General features: G+C 43.9%; 1 protein-coding gene across 2 annotated transcripts in view; it reads right to left on the reverse strand.

The window, feature by feature from the left end:
• Nucleotides 1-9,152, reverse strand: part of WTAP (WT1 associated protein) — a 595,396-nt gene extending 586,244 nt beyond the window's left edge. Inside the window, exon 1 of one of the 2 annotated variants that reach the window (XM_069606821.1) lies at nt 8,670-9,152. The gene's annotated coding sequence lies outside the window, so the exon portion shown is untranslated. The remainder of the gene's footprint in view (nt 1-8,669) is intronic. The other variant, XM_069606823.1, reaches the window with a different exon arrangement.
• Between the last annotated feature and the right edge of the window lie 9,419 nt (nt 9,153-18,571).

Raw genomic sequence — 18,571 nt, forward strand, 5'->3', positions numbered from 1 at the left:
GCACCATAGGAGATATAGCTATAGAGACGGTGCACCACCTTCCCCGTCAAACTTTTTTTTTTTTAAACCACTGCACCCAATAATAATCGATTGAAAGCTTTGTGGCCTTGTGTTTACGTATTTGGTCCAATCCCATCAAGCAGTTTCGACTGTGTGCTGGAGCAACATTTTGACATTTTCCTCTATGGAAAAATGGCTTTTTAACTTTAATACCTTGTATTTTATAAACATATTTTTCCCAAAATGTCCAGCCCAGGGGGCCATGTCAAACCCGTTTGCAAAATTTCAGCCAAATCCGTCATGCGAGTTAAAGTTCATACAATTCAGTTATCCGGTTTCCCATTTATCTCAAAAAAATCTGAAAACATTCCACAGTAATATTTTGAGGCAGCCGCATTTGCATTTTTACAGCGGCATAGTTTAAAAAAATGTTTGCTTTGATTGTATTTTTAACACATTTTATCTTGGGGTTTCACGACAGATTTTTTGGGGGATCAAATATAAAAAAAATTCTGACTGCCAATTTTAATATATCAACGCTTGAAGTGTACCTATATATGATCCTACAACACCGTTTTATGACAAACCTACAGATACACTTATGACACAGGCTGTAGGCAACATGCTCTTCCACATACATTACAACACATGCTAATATTACAAAAAATACTCAAAATCAATCAAGTAACCATAAAAAAAATAAAAGTAAAATTTGGGGCGGGGGGGTAATACACAATGTGGATTCCAACAAAAACTATCTATAAACATGAGGAATAAGAATGACAGTTAAATAAACTCTATTCCTAATGTTAAAAAAATGTATGTGAATCAAATATCATGGTAACCTTAGGTCACTGACATTACCATAAAAATGTTATCCAATTTCACATAAAAACAAGCGTACACAATGTAAAATTAATACATTAAAAGTAGACCAATAAAATGCTAAGTATAAAATATTTGTGGAATACAAAACTATATAACAAGTTTAAAATATAAACAAGCATAATCTGCCCAAAAAATACAAAGAATACACAGATTTTTTTTAAAATAAATCTGCATAACAATATACATAAACGTTCAAGTCATACTTTACACATACAAAAACTATCATGGTGCATGTCACTATTTACTAAACATGTTATTAAAACACACTAAACTAAAATAAGTATCAATTTATATACACAGTAAAAGCGCTGTAACATTTTCTTCTACAAATATATAGATAACATTTAGAGTCAATGTAGTAAATCATGCAACCTGTAAATACTAAAAGCAGCTCCAATGTAAAACACATTAGCACGCTGGGAGGCGCCCATGACCAATGAAAATGCCCAGAACGCAGGCTGTATTCACAAATTAAAGCCTGCGTTCCTTTCACTTTCATTAGCACCGGGCGCTTCCCTTCCTTGCAGTCCCTTCCCATTAGCAACTGTGTAGATACATACACAGGTGCTAATGGTGTCGATTAAAAGAAAGAAAAAAAAAACGTTATCTCGCCTCAAGTCACTGCACACTGCCTTCAGCCAGGAAGTCCCCTCTTAAATGTCAACATTGAAGACAGATGTCCTGGTTGAAGGCACTGTCCTTCGTTGGGCGCAAGATAAAGAATGTTTTACTTTCATTTTACAAAATAAAAAAATAAAAACATTGGCACCCGTGTAGTAATCTACATGGGTGCTAATGGCGATATGCCCCTCTGTGGCTGGGCCCATCCTGTGGGTAACGGCCCGCCACTCGAGGGACCCTATCTGTGCTTGGGCCATTAACTCGGGCGGCGTGCCGTTACCTACAGTGTGGGCCCACCACCTCTTAGCATATTGCCTCATAAAAAATAAAAACGGTTGCTCATTTTTATTAACAAATTTTCACACCTTACTTTCACTATAACGCGTCTCGGAGCATAGCAAAAAAAAAAAAAAAAAAAAAAAAAAAAAAAAAAAAATGCAAAATACGAATCAAAGTGAATTACGGTTAAAAGCCCCTGGCGCGATATTTAAATATTAAAAGACAGGTGGGTCTTGAGGATTGCTTGGACTATGTAAATCCAAAGTGTGAAAGAGCACTAAAAAATATATATATATATATATATATATATATATATACATATACATATACACACACACACATACATTCTGATTCGACACATTACCGATCGCATCTGGCAAGGTCTACTCTTGGTGCAAAAGTGGTGAATGAAAATCTTCAGCGTTCTTTCATGCTGTGTCCGGCCACAATAACGCTATGGAAGCGCTACCCAAGGCCACTTCTGCGCCTTCGTGATCGCAGGACGGTGGCAGATGCAATGGTAATCTGCTTAAACTCAGTCAACATTCTTGCTGCATTTGCAACTTGCAGGTATTTGAGGTGGGCTTGAAGTTTTAGAACCAAGATAATGCTGCTATGAATTCCACATGATCTAGCTGGTATTTGTGGCCTCTTTTTCAAACTTTGATAGGGCCTGTGGATTCGTTACTGCTAATCATTACCCTAAATAGTATTCAGTTACTGTAATGGGGCCCTAAAAGTACCTTAGGACTGTACCTTTCGCACATGTTATACAAATCGACTTCATGAATTACTATGGCCCCAATGATTAGATCAAATCAATGGAAGATTAGTCGCAGACTACCATGGAGGCTGGAAGCCCTTTAAACTGGTTCTCCTATACCAGGAAGCTACAGGCGTTTACCTTCTTCAATGTTGTAGATAATATTCTGCATCCATATTTTATTCTTGGAACAGATTGTATAGAATGCATAACGTTTGTTTATGTTATACTTTTTGTTCCATTACATTGTTTTGTAAGAATCAATTTTATTTTTGTTTTATATGTATTGTATGGCTTTTATGACTTGTCGAAATAAAGCAAAGCCGAACGAAACTATTCTATTTGTTTGTCTTTTTTTTATGAATTAAAGATGACCTTAACGTTATTATTTCTGATGTTTGTAGACTGTTGGTTTAACAAAATGAGATATAGAATATACACACACAATGAGTTGCTTTAAAAGAAATGCCCACTTGGGCTGGACTGTAGGTGCATATTCTATATTGTCTAAGATGAATGCAACTAATCACATTTCTGTTGCAGTCATTACATAAGTATTGGTTTATGAAGCACTTTGAGCTTATTAGTATTGTATTTTTTCACAGCAAAACAACTAACACGGCTTTGCACTTGCAGTTTCTCTTGTAACTCTGGATAAATTGAAGGATTCTGAACGGATAAGATGCATAAATGGAGTGCATATTTACTAATGGGCCATATGTTCTATGTCGAGACAGGGGGGGAGCTTTATCCTTCAACTTCTTTAATATCACAATTCAGCTGTTTCAAAAATATAACAGAAAAAAGCTGAAAATATCTTCCACTACTCATTTTTCCTTATTTCTTTCTCACAAAACTACATTTCCCACTGTCTCTGTAGTCCTTGACAATGCTAGTCCAGTCTGTGTGTCACTTCCCGTTTGGGGACTCCTCTACAGGAGATAAGTGTACATTTTCTTAGCTCTTAACTAGAATGTGCTATATACCCCAGAAAGTGAGAGAAATGTACTAAGTATTTTGAATGTTATTACTGGGGATTGTATTGGTAACGTGATGGTACACTAGCAACGCGCTAGAGACATACTGGTTTATATGTTATAGTGGCAGACCATGCTTTGTAAAAATCACAAGTTGATTGCCACTATTTTTTTTTTTTTTGTGTATAGACCATACAGAATGAGGGAAACAACAGAAGCAAGAAGACGAGAGCGTGACAGCGCGTTCCTCATTAGATTGATTCCTCATAACAATAAGAAGGTGAGCGATAGAGTAGCGAGAAAGGAACAGGACTGTTCTTCATTCGCTACAAGTTTTCCGACTCCCACCTTTGGAGGCAGAGTGCAGCAGAGGAAGGACCGCAAAGGCTCCCTCCTTTGCAGAGGCGGAGCACGATGAGAGCTTGTTGCTGCAACCGGAAGTAATAGTAATTCCAGCGCTGCAGAGTTTAAGATGAGCATAACGGCTCCGGGCCCGGGGGTGAATTAGAGGCATGGACGGAAGCTCAACACTGCACCGCCAGGCAGACTGAACGCATCGCACGAAGTACCCAGCTGTGAGAAATTCGCAAGGAGAGACGCCCAGAGAATCAGAAAGAATACTCTCCACACAATACCCCAGAGGGCTCATTGGTAATAAAGAGGGAGAGGAAATAAAAAGATGGGCTAGCCACAATATATATATATATATATATATACACGAGAAAGAATATTAATATAGATTGAGATACAGGCATCTTGCAATAGGCGTTTGCCTCTCGTTTCCGCTCTCTTCAGCTCCTTGCCCCCTTACACTGGCACTCCTTACCTTTTACTATCTGCTCCTCCCTCACCTATTCCTCCTTCCGCTCCTCTTTGAAATCACTCCTTCAATCCCCTCCCCGATTTCCTTCCCCCTCTCACCCTTCTCTCCCTCCCTCTAGTAACCTTACCTTTGTTCTCTTTATCTTTCCCCTTCTCTTCTAAATTCTCCTTCCTCCTAATACTCACTACTTTTTCTCCCTCTTCCCCCTTCCGCCCACTCCTTCCTCTCCTTTCCCCTTTTCTCATGCACATTGTTCTACATGCAATTTTCTGGTTTGATTTCATTTTCACTGTTATTGCTTCTACTGTTCCATGTTTATGTATTCTTTTTGTTAACTGTAAAGCGACTTGGATTAAGGCGCTATATAAAACAATAAATACAAATTAACCTGCAGAGCCAGGTGTCAGGCAAACAGCACCTGGCATACAAGAAGGAGTGCTGTAAGGAGGAGCAGGCACAAGATCTAGCGTATAGCTTCGAAGAGGTGCTGGGAAGCTTGTTGGTGGATGCAGCGGCTCAAGGGGTAAAACTCTTGCAAGATAGGCTGGCGACCCAGGAATTTATCTTCAGTCAGCACTGTAAAAGCACAGACTGTCAAAAACACGCCCACGGCGAACTCAGAGAGAGGCAATAAGGGGAGTACAATGACCCGCAAGAAGAAATCCTATGCCGACCCCCTGGGTCAATCTACCTGAGGGTTCGTAGCGCTATATAACTGCTAAAATTATTATAATTACAGGGCGAATAAAGAGGTCCCAGAGGCTGCTGGCATGTTCGGAAAGCTGAGAGAAGCTTTCCTGCAGAGATCAGTGGTGCCAAGCCTCACAAACCCCCCCACCTCCCCCAGGGAAGATAGTATGGGAATTGCTGACCCGACTCGGAAGGAGAGTCACCAGAAGCTGCTCTATCCTCTCAAGAGTAGGGAGAGAAAACAAAATAGGTGGAGGAACCCTACGGGGGGTAAGAGAGCCCGAAAGGAGAAACACCTAGAGAACGAGCATGAGGAGGATAATGCACAGCAGTCCATGACCTCCCCCCACTACCCAGTCCCTCCTACCACCCTACTTGCACAGCAGTCCATGACCTCCCCCCACTACCCAGTCCCTCCTACCACCCTACACTTCCACCAACCCTACTCCTTCCCCAACCTACCCCTCAACCACACATACACTTTAACAGAACACCCAAGCGTCCTAGCAAAGGGGGAGGGGGGGGGGAGAAAATCAAATCAGGAACAGTCTTGACACACAAGCTCATAAACGGAGTCATTGGCTCCCAGTGGCTGCGAGGATTAAATTCAAGGCCTTCTGGGGTCTGGGACCGCAATACCTTCAACCCTCTCTTCCTAAATATCTTTCTTCTCGAGCTCTTCGCTCATCCGCCTCCAACTCCCTCAGTGTCAGTCGCTTCTCCAAGCAACGAGTTGGTGGCAGATTACTCTCCTCGGCTGGGGCCTCTCTCTCTGGAACAACCTTCCTGCCTCCCTGTAATTCGAGGAGAACCATCCCCGGTTCCGGAAGCACCTCAAAACCTTCCTCTTTGCCTCGGCTTTCTCTCCCCCGCTGATTTCCTGACTGAAACTGCTCGGGTTAGCTGGCCACCCTTTCTGATCTCTGGCCCAGGCCCCGTCAATTGCCCACTTGCACTGCCTCCCTGGCAACCCACGCACCTGGGGACCATTGTTCTGTATCACTACAGTTCCCCTACCAGCACATTTGTCTGCACTTCCTTGCACTTGCCACCAGCTGGCCGTTTATTTTCTTATTTATTCCACTCCCCCTCCGCACCCCCCCATACCCCCATGTACTGCACTTGTCCCTTTCCCTTCCACTGCGCACTTTTCCTTTTCCCCCTTCCCATGCACTTGCGCAATCTGAATGACACTTGGCCTAGTAGGATGGTTGTCTGCCCTCCTGTTTCCCCCCGTGCCTCGTCACGTCTTGAAACACTTGTGTATAGGCGAGTTATAAATGCCATATCATAGGTGGTAAAAAACCATCTTGCACCGATCCTAGTGTTTCAGAAGGCTCCAAGCCTGATCACAAAGAGCCATTTAAACATATCCCAGGAAACATACAAATGAGCAAGTTGCACTGACTAGCACCCAAGAGTGAAGTAAGGCCTCAACGCCGCAATCACTACTAAGAGGTTGAAATATAGCTATGCTCCTCCGACCCAACATAGGACAACTAGAAACGAACTGCCACACCTACAGACTGCACAAAAGAGACGTGCAGGCTTCAGGCCCTCACAGAGTACCATACCTAAGCCCCAAATCAGAGACAACTAAAAGCTGCTATTATGGGGGCAATTTGGAAGTATCACAGGTTATTTATTCTGGCGGTCAAGGATAACCTAAGCAATTACACTCATCACCATCACACTACCAAGAAAAGATGGGGGTCTACTGGAGTGGGGAAGAGGCCCTACAGGTACCCTTATATCGTCTGTCAAGGTTACCCATGAGTCACACATTCACATTACGTCAACAGGGCGGACAGGAGTGGAGGCTTGAGGTTCCCTAGCAGTCACACCCCTTAATAAAACCAGATTCCAGGGCGACTGAGGACCTTAAGAACTTCAACCTGTCAAGACCACCGTCTTAGATATAAACCATAATGTAATGCATTAAGAGCAACCTCGAACCTCCCTAAAAAGACCACATATCACTAGCCAGAAGAAACGCACACTGGTTACCTAGAGCGTATTCTGTTTCAAACACCATTACCCACAAATACCTCTCGAACACAGCACCCTGATACCTTCCATGAAAGTTCTCCTATTGCAATCTGCCAGACCTACCTGGTCCTCTCAAGCACACCTCTAAACCCATAAATTCATACTGAAAAGAGCGGGGGGGCAGGGGGTAGGGTCTCAGTTTCCGGGTGGTGGCCAAGAACTGGAATGCCCTAAAACTACAAGATCTGAACCTTCATTCTGGACCTCCCGTATAAAGGCCTTAAAACCTGGCTCTTTGCACAAGACTCAATTTTATCCCAGTCCTCTAATCGGTCTTATTTATGACTGTACAATAGAAGCACACGTCCTACCAACTTTGTCTCTCTGTATTCACTGCTAAGTTTCGCCTTCTGTAACCAGCGCCAGATGTCTTTTGGTTTGGTGCACTTTACAAGTGTCAAAATAAAATAAAGCAACTCTGCAATCAGGGCCACCACGTCCTGTCAATGGTCTCGAGATGCACTTTAAAAATTCCATGTAAATGATCCACAAAATAAGGGCCCTGAATCAATCTCCCTGGGCATTGTGCAGAACACACTATAGGTGGTGAGAACGTTGGTACAGGTCTTCATAGATAACCCCCTTCTGGTAGAAAATAAGCGTATTCTATCCGAGCAACTTTTCCCAATGTGGCCACCGGGCCCAGCATTAGACATCTCTGTAAGAGTTCAAATCTCTGAATCTGCAATTAATTTCAGAACTCACGGGCATTTATTGCCACAAATTCACTTCATAAAAAAAATATATATATATATATATACCACGTATATGTCAAGCTCTATAGTGCATAAACGGGGCAATGCAAATAATGTTCACCAGTTCGGTTGTTCCATACATATATAATTCTTAACTGTTAACGAACGTAAAATAAATGCGTCGTTAAGGACATAAAATAAGAACAAACGACGGATCGTAGGAAAGGGATAACGCAAATTGGACAGTATTCAAGACAATAAAGATGCTGTAAAAAAAAAAAAAAATGAACCCATAAACGTGGCTCCTCCACACATAGTATTACATCAAACGGTCGGCGTAGGTAAACGCGTGGAGGGAGTCACTGACGGCGAGTGCGTATGATAAAACACAGGGCTGCAGAGCATGCCCCTGACAAAACACTGCATCAACAGAAAGGGGGGGGGGTTGTTACTTCTGACATGTCTGTACTGAAGATTGTGAAGCATAGGGGTACCATCGCCAAGACATTATTGCCGAATAGCACAACATGGACAGTGTTCACATACAGTGCTCCCGTGGGGTGGAGAAAAAAAATACAACCTAGGCCTTTCACTTCTTGTAAACAGTGCAGCCAAAGGCTGGCACACACACTGACGCTCACACCGCTTATAGATTGTACAATTGTATCCCACCCGCACGGAAAACTAAAAACATGCTCTGCAAGGAAAGGGTTAATCAGCCCACGAGGAACAGCGCCTCCTCGCAAAATCTCAAAGCACCCGTTTAACGTAGAGGCACGCACAGACATCATTTTCACGTGGGTTTTTGGTTGGAAAATATCTTCGCTGCAGATTAAGGACGGAAGAATTAAAATCAATGTCCCTTTGCATCCCCTCCCACCTACCTTCAAGTTAGAGGCAACAACGGCGGCTGGAAGTGGCCCGCCCTACACATGGGGGGCGGACGCGCAGCTTGCTCTGGCTGTTTTCTGAATCGCTCTCGTTGTTGGACACACACACAGACCAGACTCTAGAGGTTAAATTCCGCTACTCGGGGCCTGTCCCCGGTGCCTCTTCGCTACCCTCCCTGGGCTCAGTCTCCTCGAATCTCGCTCCCTGTGATCGCGCACGGAAAAGCTACGGACACAAAATGGCGGCCAGGGAAGAGGAGGACCCAACAGCGACTACGCACCGCCCGCTGCTGCCAGAGGAGGAGAAACCTGGACCGAAGGAGGAGGAGGGGCTGCAGGTTGCCACTAACAGTCGCCCAAGACAGTTTGATGAAATGACAGGAGAAACGCCACTTTTTTTTCTTCAAATCCCACGACAGTTTCTATCACAGCCATACAAAACCAGGAGGGGGAGACATGGAGGATTCGCCCACTCTTCCTTCGTAATGCGTAACTGTCAACTTTTCAAATCGAAAATGACGTAATAACCTTACCGCCCGACAGACTTCCTTCCAGAGAGCCCCATGCCGTGCGTCCTCTTAATAGAAATATTCCTAAATTGAAGATTTTTTTTAAAGCACGCCCAGACGATATGATTGATCGTGAAGTTAATATTGTATCATTTTACAAAAATGTACGTGGAAGGCGGCGTGCCCCAAAGGCGTTTTTTGGGTAAGCAGAAAATGATGCATTTCAAAGAACATTGGAAATTCGTGGCGGTTTGCATCCAAAATGCACATGGGAAAAGCAAGCATATCTATCCCCTGCATTTTTTTGTATGCCCTGAACCACATGATCCAGCCCATGAAATAATCTTTAAAGCAATATTTAATTCAAAAGCAAATATAATTTTTAGGTTGCAAATATGCTTCCAGACAAAAATCTGCCATTCCTGATCAAAAACGAACACGTTGGATTTATAAAAGGGAGGTGTCATTTATTTATTTTGCAATTTATATAGCGCACCCAACCGGAAGGCATCTGGTTCCTGTTCTTGCTACAATAAAGGTTACAGTACAGTTCTTAGTAAACATACAGTTACAGAAGTTGCGTGTGTGCATAGTCAATGGCATTAGAAAGGTTACAATGGTTACAGGCATACATAAACTGACAGTTACAAGACAAAAGAAGATACCATTAACTTAGATTCCCTAGATCCTCAATGGTGCTGACTACTAATCATGACTTATTGAGTAGATCCTGTGAGAAAAGGCACGTTTTCTACCTGTTTTCGGAAAGTTCAGAAGGATTCTTCAGACCTTAGTGTGGCTGGTAGTGTATTCCATTGTCTGGCAGCTGTCACTGGGAAACTATTGCCTCCGGCATTCTGCAATTTAAATCTAGGGATGGAAAGCAAGTGCTGGTGTGCTAAGCGCATGGGCCTTTTGAGATGGTAAGTCGTGACTTTATCTGCCAGGTATTTGGGTGCAGAATTATGTAGGCATTTGTGGGCCAAGTTGAGAGTTTTGAATAGTATGCGTTTTTGGATCCGTAGCCAGTGGGCGTTCCTTCTTATCAGGGAGATGTGAGTGTTTTTAGGGATATGGAGAGCAGCTCTGAGGGTGTTATTTTGTGTCACTTGTAGTTTTTTAATATTGCAGTTCTTTGTGCCTGCGTAAAGGGCATTGCAGTAGTCCAGCCTTGATAAAATAAGGGCTCTGGCTAAGGTGATGCAGCTGTCAGGTGATAGGAAGGGTCTGCATGCGTTAATAAGCTTGGAGGTGTAGGCTGCTGCTGACGCTATAGAATTGACTTGTTTGGTTAGCGTTAGGGTGGAGTCCAGATAGAAGCCTAAAGTTTTTACTTCCTTCGACACCTTAATGGTGATGCCATCTATGTTAAAGACCTTGAAGCAGTCGTCAAGTTCATTCAAATGGTATTGTGAACCTATGAGGAAAAGTTCTGTTTTTTTCATCATTCAAACATAATCCGTGATGGGCCATCCAAGTCTGGATAGTTTGATTGAACACGTTAAGTGATGCGGAATCAATGGTATCACAGCCCGACATCGGTAGGAGAATTTGAGTGTCATCTGCATAGTTAGTGTAGGTGACACCCAAGTCATCAACACAGGCAAAGAGGGGTTTAGTAAAGATATTATAGAGCTTAGGTGAGACACACGGTCCCTGGGGTACCCAGCAGGTGACCGGAGTTGGCTGGGCTACTGCACTAGGAGAAATTACTCTCGTAGTTCTGTCCGTGCAGAAAGATTGAATCCATTGGATGGCTTTTGGGGAAAAGTGGGCTGCTGAAGATTGATGGTTGCAAAGTATTTTGTGATTGACTAGATCGAACACGGCAGAGAGGTCAAGTAAGAGGAGGAGGGCTAATTTACCATTATCCTTGAGTTCATCCATTTGAATATTTAGATCCAATAGTGCTGTTTCCATCCCTTGTCTTGGGCGAAACCCTAATTGGCATAGGTCAAGGAGGTTGTGTCAAAGTCAAACTCAGAATCACCCTCTTCCTCTTCTAACTCCAACCCTCCGACCACCTCCTCACCTGTGGCGATGGTTTCCCTGGGCGGTCCCAATCTCTTCTTCCACCAAGCAGTTTTTTTTGATGGAGGATAGGGCCTACCCCGGGAGGAAGCCACCCTGACCTGATACAACAAGGTCTAGAAGCGGCTTCTCTGCCGGAGCAAGCTATATGGGGGAAAAAGCCTGATGGCATAAAAAACCCCCGGCGTAGCTGTGTTGAGTAGATTCCAGATGATATGGAAGGCAGAAAGTATAGAGAACCTCCAGAGCGGAAAGTCCGTAGAGCTAGAGAGAGGCGGGAAAGAAATTAGGCGAGGAGGAAAGGGGCGTGAAACGAACAGAACGGGGAAACAAAGGGAAGGCACGGAAAAGTGCACCGGCCGGGAGCGCCGGCAGAACTGACAGAAAGACGGGAACGGAAAACAGAGAAAACTAGCGTCTCACCCGGAGCCTGACGCGAGAGGGTTGCAACGCGCAGGCTTCCGGGTGTGACGGAAAGAAATAGGCGTGCCGAAGCAAGCGCTGCGGAAACAACTAGACCGCTGAACACAGTGCGTGGTGGTACGTGAAGGGTTGACTAATGGCGGCCCAGTCTCCACCGCGACCATATCCCCCAACATTGGCGGCGCATGACAGGTTGTTGGATTCAAGTTATTTTTGGATCTGGAGGTATGCTACTCTATCCACTATTTTGAGGAGGAATGGTACTGTAGGTCGGTAGTTGGTCGGTATGTTTGGGTCAAGAGAAAGTTTTTTTTTAGCAATGGGAGAACCCAAGCATCTTTAAGATTGGTAGGGACTGTACTGCTTTCGAATGAGGCGTTGATAAGATTTGTGATGAAAGGAGTCAGATCTGACGCACAGTCTTTGATGATCTCGGCGGGGCAATGGTCCCCCTGACGGTTTATAGTCATTTTTTCGAATACAAAAATGTCGAAAGTCATTTTTTTGAAAAAATAATATTGAGAAAAAAAGTCACATTTTTATTTTATTACGTTTTTTATTCGAAATGGGGGGGTTCCCCCCAACCCTCCTTTAAAAAAAAAATGTTTTTGTTTTACCCATTTTTTTTTATTCCCAGACCCCAAAATAAATATATAATTTAAAAAAAAAGAATTCAACTTATTTTTTTTCGATATTATTTTTTCGACATTTTTGTCTTTCGACATTTTTTTTTCCAAATTATGAGCGACCACCCCTCCAGACATGTTGATGGTTTAAGGCTGGAAATAATTTTTAGCACTTCAGAGTTGGAGACAGGTGAAAATTCAAATAATGTTGTTGTGTTATGACTGGCATGGTTTGGGGACATTTGAGGTTGTAAGGCTGTTCTGATAATGATTTGTTTTGTTTCACTTTTAGATTGTAGTCGGGCAATTTTATCTAGTAAGGCTGTTTGGATGTTTGTGCACCAGTTAGTGTCTTTATTGCAAGCTTCGATAGTTGCTACTGGTTACTCAAGTTCTCTCAGGATAGCAAAGAGTTCTTTAGTTCTGATTTGGCGTTGGTTATTCTCTCATTGTATGTGGCGCTTTTTGTAAGAGTAACAGCCTGTTTGTAGTTTTTAGACTCCTTAACAAACTCAGCTTTGTTTAGATAATTAGGGAATGTTTTCCAGTTAGCTTCCGCCATTCTCTTCGAGCTACGCAAGATTTTTAGGTTTGGAGTGTACCAGGAGTTGAGATGTGCTACTGGTTTAGCTTTACGCATAAATAGAGGGGCTACTTTGTCAATGGATGTCAGTATAGTATGGTTATAGAGTTCTACCATAGCGGAGGAGTCGTTGGTCCTTACGTTTTGGTAAATTATGATTGGGTGAAGTAGAGAAGGATATTATTGGCCGTAATATTTCGTTTATTTCTGGATATTGCAGCTGATGCAATGGGGGGTTGGATATGTGTCCCACGGTTCTTCGAGATAGTAAATGTGATGAGGTGATGGTTGGACCAGAGGCATTGGGCATTAAAGGTTATGTTTATGTGACAGTTGTGGTCCGCTAGCCAATCGAGTCTCCAGCATTTAATGTGAGTAGGTTCAATGATCCGATTTGTATAGCCTAGTGCTGAGACAGTGTTGGCAATAGCAAGAGCGTTGCTGTCATTTGCGTCGTTAAGGCTCAAGTTAAGGTCACACAGAAGTATAGTTTGGGATTACAGGAAGCATTGCAGACTGAATCAGGTGGACCCAGAGCTCTAAAACCACCTTTTTTAATCAAGCGGACCCAGAGCCTTCCACATTGTAAGATCTCTGTCTTTAAGACCATAAAACAAACCAAATTGTTAAATAATCTGTCATGATTCCTGTCACGCATTCCACTCCCTCTGGGGGTCCCATTCCTCATCCCCGTGCCCTGAACACCCCTTGCCCTCTTGCCCGGTTCCGGGTCTCACAGGTTCTCTCTTCGCCCCAGTTGCCACGGCACAGACTGCCACAAAGCTTGGGTCGACTTGCTCTTTGCCCGCGGAGACGTCTACCCCCTTGGCGTCTTCCGTGGCGGCTGCTAGACCGACTTCTTCTGCGTCACATGACTGCGCCTTCCGCTCACGTGTTTCTGGACTACAATCACGTGATGCGCTCGCGGGTCATGTGACTGGGAGGAAATAGCAGCGCCAGTATTTAAACGGCTCTGTTGCGGTGCTTCGGTGCTTCACAGCTGTTTTTTCGGATTCCTGTACGGCGCTACATACCTTTTGTTTCACCCCTTTTGGATCTTGACCTCGAATTTGTTTCACGGCCTGGCAACGGATAACCCTTGGCTTTGGTACTTGCTTTTGGATCATTGTTACGACCACGGACTGCTTCACGTACTCCTACTACGTTCCGCCCTTCTTGTGCGGATTCTGGCATCAGGTGGGCCTGGCACTTGCAACGCTGCTGGAATAGTTACATACTGAAAGAACAGCCTTGCTGTGTCTCGGAACCTTTGTTACAAGAGGGATTAGAAACCCATGGAGAAGATGGAAGCTACATCAACCACGATATACTCAATGGAATCCTAGATGGCGGCTCCTAGATACTGTTTCTATCAACTAACAAGGCAGGTCTAGTCTTTTTCTTCCACCTTAGTCCTTCCTCTCTTTCCACCATTATTCGTACTTGTTCACCGCGAACTTTCAGGTAACTGCGTTGCTACTCTGCTCTTCAGCTTTCCCTTGTAGCTGCTCGCTCGTAAAAACTTGCCTTGCCAGTTTTTTCTCCTCCTGGAGCACTCCCTCGCTCCTTCCTTCCTTTGCCGCTCCGCGGCTTATCTAATTTTCCGCTTGTGTTTCCTCCGGCTACGGTCTCCCATGGCCGGCAGCTTCGTTTACTAACAGCCGCCAGCGGCTTTTCTACGTCTTCCTTTCCACTCGTTCTCGCCTTTACTTACCCGTCCTCTTTACCCGATTCTTGCGGTCCTCTGCTCTTTCTCTCCTTTTTCTCCTTCGTCTCCCTTTCTCCTTTTTCCTGGTACTCACCTTTGCCTCCGATTGCTAATTCAGTACCATTCCCTCTGTTGGCATCAGTCGGGAATTCTTCTTCATTTCACCTGCCACGACGACTGGGAGTTCCATCCAACACAAGACCTGCAGGATCTGGGTTTTCTTCCCCAAGAGGGTTTCCCAGGGGGCGGCCCCCTGGGAGCACAGAGCACAGATTATCTGATCTCTGGACCTCTGGGGGGACGCCTCTTACCTCCTCTCATCTATAAAAAACCGAAGAGCCGTGAGTACCCCATCTGATCACAGAGATTATAAGAGATAGCAACGCCTAAAGATATTTGGAATAGAAAGGAAGCATGGAACAACAAGTCCAGCAGCTGATGGATGCCGTGAAAGCCTTGAATACTGAAGTACAGGGATTACGAAACGAAAACACCCTGCTTCGCCAAATGGTACACTCCAGGACTGAATTACCGCCCGGACCACTTCCTATGGGGAAGTACGAAGGTAACCCTAGGAAGCTTAAAGAATTCATAGATTCATGTATTGTACAGTTTACGCTCAAACCAATGTTCTTCCCTACTGATCGGTCCAAAGTTAGTTTCATCATAACTAACCTCTCGGGCAGTGCTTTGGCCTGGGCTACTCCTTTAGTGACCACTAATAACCAACTCTTAGACAACTTGGCTGGGTTCCTTAATAGTCTACAGGCCATGTTTGGTCGCAGAGAGTTAGTGGTTACAGCCCAGGAAAACCTTCTTGATTTAAAGCAAGGAACCATGGAATTAATGACTTTTATAACCCAATTTAAACACTTGGCCACTGAGACTGCATGGTCCGATGATGCCCTTTTGACCATATTCAGAAGGAATGTCAATGAAGAATTAAAGGACGAATTATCTCGTGTTCCCCGCCCACATAATCTTGCAGAGATGATCACCCTTGTCCTCCAAATGGATTATCGCATCCAAGAACGAAATTGGGAAAGAAGGAAAGGAAAGGCAAAAGGGATACCAACTTCGTTTAAAAGTGAAACAGTTAAGACATCCCGAGTAGCCGAAGATGAACCTATGCAAGTAGGCACCACCCGAGGCCCTCTCACCATTGAGGAAAGGAACAGGAGACGTACTCAGGGATTGTGCATGTACTGCGGTTCCAACAAACATGTACTTAAGGACTGTAACCTGATACCTCCACGGCGATCGGGAAACGCCGCCACCCGTTCATAAAGGGAACTGTGAATGGGTCCATTTTGAAAAGTTCCCTCAACTGCGTCACAAACGCCCTTCAAATGGTAGTGGTACCATTAACCATTCAATTTCAAGACTCTGTGATCGAAAGGGTACCGGCTCTGGTGGACTGTGGAGCAGCGGGTCTTTTTATGGACATTGATTGGGCATACAAACATAAGATTACTCATCTAACTAAGACCACCGCTATACCTGTCGAAGGAGTTGATGGAGAACCATTATCCTCTGGCTTCATAAAAGAAAACACATCTGTCCTTACCATGAAAATAAATACACATAAAGAAGAGGTGATCTTTGACCTTATCAAAGCTGCTCATTATCCTATTATCCTAGGAATGCCTTGGTTGTCTAAACATAACCCCTACATAAACTGGAAGGCCGGAACTATGTTTTTAGGATCTGAATACTGCACTGCTACGTGCTTACCTAACTCTCACAATGGTGTACACATCTCCCAAACTCAATTGCCGCTGCAGAATTCCTCGTCTGTAGTATTGAATCTAAACCTGCTACCGGAGATCTATCATAAATACCATAAAGTGTTTTCCAATGAGGAATTCAAGGAGTTGCCTCCCCACAGAAGAGACGACTGCGCAATTGATCTATTGCCAGATGCACAGATCCCTTTTGGAAGAATGTATACCCTTTCTAACCCAGAGAAGGAAGCCTTACGAGAATATCTACAAACCAATGTACGTAACGGCTTGATTACCGAATCCAAGAGCCCAGCTGGAGCTTCATTGTTCTTTATTCCTAAGAAGGATTGTAAAGAACTCCGACCCTGTATTGACTACAGGGGATTAAACAAAGTTACCTATAGAGACAGATACCCCCTGCCTCTTATTCAAGACATTCTAGAAGCAGTCAGAGGTGCCTCAATCTTTTCAAAATTAGACTTACGTGGTGCATATCATTTGATTCGGATAAAGAGCGGAGACGAGTGGAAAACCGCTTTCCGCACACCATTCGGTCACTACGAGTATCGGGTGATGCCATTTGGATTGGCTAACGCTCCTTCTGTATTTCAGAGGTTTGTTGATCATTTGTTCTCAGATCTACTCCTCCATTCATTAATCGTCTATTTGGACGACATATTGATATTCTCAAAAAATCTACAAGAACACATGATTCATGTTTCCGAAGTCCTCCACCGTCTCCAAGACAACCACTTGTTTGCAAAATTGGAGAAATGCTCATTTCACCAGACGAATATCCCATATTTGGGCTTTATCCTTTCTGCCAAAGGGGCTTCCATGGATCCTCGAAAAGTAGCAGCCATACAGCAATGGAAGGCTCCCCAAGGGGTAAAGGAGGTCCAAAGGTTTTTGGGATTCTCAAACTTTTACCGAAGATTTATCCCTAACTTCTCAAAAACCATCAAACCTTTGACATCTCTTCTCCAAAAAGGAAAAAGGTATGCATGGACTACCGAAGCACAACAAGCCTTTGATAACCTCAAGACGGCCTTTTCCACTGCACCTATCCTTAGATTACCAGATCAAACAAGACCTTTCATTCTCGAAACTGACGCCTCGCATTCTGCCATTGGAGGTGTGTTAAAACAAGCATCCCTGTCTGGCGTTGAACACCCCATAGCCTACATGTCCAAGACTTTACTTCCTTCGGAACAAAACTATACTGTCCTTGAAAAAGAACTACTCGCCATAAAGAAAGCATGCCAAGAATGGAGACATTTGCTGATAGGAACAAGACATCCCATCACCATCAGAACTGACCATAGCAACCTGAAAGTACTACAAAACTATGAATGTCAAAACAGTCGTCAAGCCCGCTGGGCCTATTTCTTTTCTTCCTTTGACTTCAGAATCACTCACATATCTGGAACTAACAATCGATTGGCGGACGCCTTATCACGAAGTCTACAGACAGAAGAACCTTGCATTCAGCAGAAGATATTGCCTCAAGCTACATTCATCTTTTTGATATCCTCTTTTCTTCAGGACATTCGCAAACAGCTCTCTGAAGTCAATGATATAGACACAAAAGAATACCAACTCCAGGAAGAACAAGGCTTGTTCTACCACAATACACAGATATATGTGCCTACCGAAAATCTCAGGAAACAAGTATTGTACATGTGTCATGACCATAAGACTGCAGGACATAGGGGAATTGCCAACACCCTCGAATTGGTCAACCGCCACTTCTGGTGGCCATCTGTTGCCGTAGACGTCAGAGACTATGTCACTGCATGTTCCATTTGTCTTCAAGAAAAGGTACCAAGAAGACTTCCAATTGGAAAGTTAGTGCAACCTCCCCTTCCTAGTCAACCTTGGGAAAGGATTTCGACCGACTTTATAGTGGAGTTGCCTCCTTCCAATCGCAACACCACGATTATGGTGACTATTGATTCTTTTACTAAGATGGCACATTTCATACCCATGGTGAAGCTTCCTACGGCATCTCAAATGGCATCCTGTTTCCTGCATACAATTTTCCGCTTACATGGTTTACCTAAGAACATTGTCTCTGACAGAGGGCCACAATATATTTCAACCTATTGGAAGAATCTATGCCAAGCCTTAGGCATACACCGGAATCTTACCTCAGGATACCATCCGCAGGCCAATGGCCAAACCGAAAGATTAAATCAAACATTGGAACAATACCTCAGATGTTTTGTTTCCGCTACACAGGATAACTGGACTGAGATGTTACCATATGCCGAAATAGCTTACAACAATGCG

This window comes from Ambystoma mexicanum, chromosome 4p, assembly GCF_040938575.1.
Source record: "Ambystoma mexicanum isolate Mex_15411 chromosome 4p, UKY_AmexF1_1, whole genome shotgun sequence".
Lineage (NCBI taxonomy): Eukaryota > Metazoa > Chordata > Amphibia > Caudata > Ambystomatidae > Ambystoma > Ambystoma mexicanum.